Below are 2213 nucleotides of genomic sequence, written 5' to 3' on the forward strand. Positions count from 1 at the left end.
GTCGTAGACAGGAACTCGGTGAACAGGATTTATTTACATAATAACAGTTTAAGCAGGATAAATTGGCAGACTAGCGCGACTCCTATATGGAGCCCGCAAAACTAACATACAGCAAACAGTTTACGAGCACACAGCTCACTAGTTCATTTCTAGCATGACAAGGAGCACTCAGCTCCCGACAACGAGCACGACACGAGCACTCCCTAGCAGCCGGCAAACGCTGCTTATAAGCTCTCCGCTTGACGTCATAGTTCGACGTCATCGTTCAGCGGGAACGGAGCAGGAATGGTCGGGAAGGTTCGTCCAAGCATTGTAAGCTTGCCGCCGCCCCGCACTAAGGCTCCGGAGTCAACGACCGAGGGCTTCGTAGAACTGTGCTCCGTCTCGGGTGGCGCGGCGGAGTACCACATGCCTGAGCTGACCGCGCGCCACGTGGCTGCCGGTCATCCGCAGTTCTCGGTACCGCCCAGCTTTCAGTGCCGACGTCAGAGGTCCTCGTAGAACGGCTTTGTCCCGGATGGCTCCGCCAAGTACCAATTTCCGGAGTTGATCGCGCGCCACGTGGCCGCCGGCCGTCCGCAGTTCTCCGAAGGCCGCCCCGTCTGGTGGGCTTGGAACACGTGCAGCGGGCTGAAAGCTGGCACGTTGCCACCCCGTACGGCCATTCTTAACAGCAGCTACAACCCCGAACTTCAGGAAGCTATCCTGAGGTGGTAGAGGAGGCCTACCGCGAGTAGGATAACCTCCCTCGTTGTCTCTCTCTCTCTCTCTCTCCGTCTTATAACCTAATGAAATGATCTTTTTAATACGAGTAGTTGAGCACTAGTGACATCATTTTGACGAGGAGTAACTTCGTCATCGGGCTAGTACCGGCATGTCGCTGGGGGGTCTCAAATCGTGTCATGCATCTACCTCAATTTCTCAATTACTAAAGCTCTGTTCGCGATTATATCGACGCCTTAGACGTTCTAGAGCATTGCGTTATCACTTTATACCTTGACTTTATAGTAACCTTTAGTGTCCCTTTAATGGGCCGAATTTATGGCGCTTTCTCTGACCCCGCCATTATTGCAACAAATTTCGTTGCTTGTTGGGGTACTTTTGAGGCATGTTGTCCGCACGTGGCATTTTGACACAGTTATAGCTTTGTATTCACTGAATCTTGCGGGGCCAAGTTGCGATGCCTTTTGTGACCTCCCCAACAATTTTGCCGTTCCTTCCTTCCTTTTCATTCATCATCCATCCCCAACAATTACCATATACCTTCTTTCAGTACTCGCACTTATAGAAAACGCGACGAGTGATTGCCAAGGGTGATAACACGGGAGCGTATCGCTTGCGCTGGCAGAACGCCCAAAAGATAACGCTGAGAAGCTCAAAATCTAGGAACTTGCAACGAGAATTCCGTTTGCTGAACGACTGAAAACAGGCTTTGCGATACACATTTGTCTTGAGTGCGAGTAGAAGGCATTCTGCAAGCATCTAGCATGGTCTAGCATCATGGCTACCTTTGTGTACGAAGCATAGTTGTGTCAAAAACGCAGTAGACCTTGTATTTCTTAACATGCAGAAAATAAGGAGAGGGAATGGGTGAATGCTTGGAAATCAAATGATTTCGTCATATTTTACGTATAGTATTGTTAGGGATGTATTGTGTATTTTCTACACCATATGCTTGTAAAAGCGAATTGCTTTTGTTTGTGACGTCGCCCATTCACCACTTTTGCAGGTGTTTCCCTCTAGACGCAGTTTCCTATAAGGTCTAAATACCAAAAGGACACACATATGCTTGTAATTTGCTTTTTACCGCTAATGCCGTCCGGTGGAGCTTCATACGGGAACTGCTGATGCTACTACCTAGTGCCGCAACATTCAATGAACGCGCCAAAAAATTAATCGGCCATTCCACTCTTTGAAAGACGACCAGCGACGCTGTTATGTGTTCTTCTAAAATGACGAAATTATATATATATATATATATATATATATATATATATATATATATATATATAGTCATATCATAAGAAGCCAACAAACACTGACACCAAGGACAATTAACATAGGGGAAATTACTTGTGCTCAATAAATGAAATAAAGAAACTATAAATTAATGGAAATTAAAGTGGATGAAAAAACAACTTGCCGCAGGTGGGAACCGAACCCACAACCTTCGCATTTCGCGTGCGATGCTCTACCAATTGAGCTACCGCGGC

General features: G+C 46.9%; 1 non-coding gene across 1 annotated transcript; it reads right to left on the reverse strand.

The window, feature by feature from the left end:
• Positions 1-2140: 2140 nt before the first annotated feature.
• TRNAS-CGA (transfer RNA serine (anticodon CGA)) lies at positions 2141-2213 on the reverse strand. Its single transcript has one exon. It is a non-coding gene; the product is annotated as a tRNA-Ser (tRNA).

This window comes from Dermacentor andersoni, chromosome 10, assembly GCF_023375885.2.
Source record: "Dermacentor andersoni chromosome 10, qqDerAnde1_hic_scaffold, whole genome shotgun sequence".
Taxonomy (NCBI): domain Eukaryota; kingdom Metazoa; phylum Arthropoda; class Arachnida; order Ixodida; family Ixodidae; genus Dermacentor; species Dermacentor andersoni.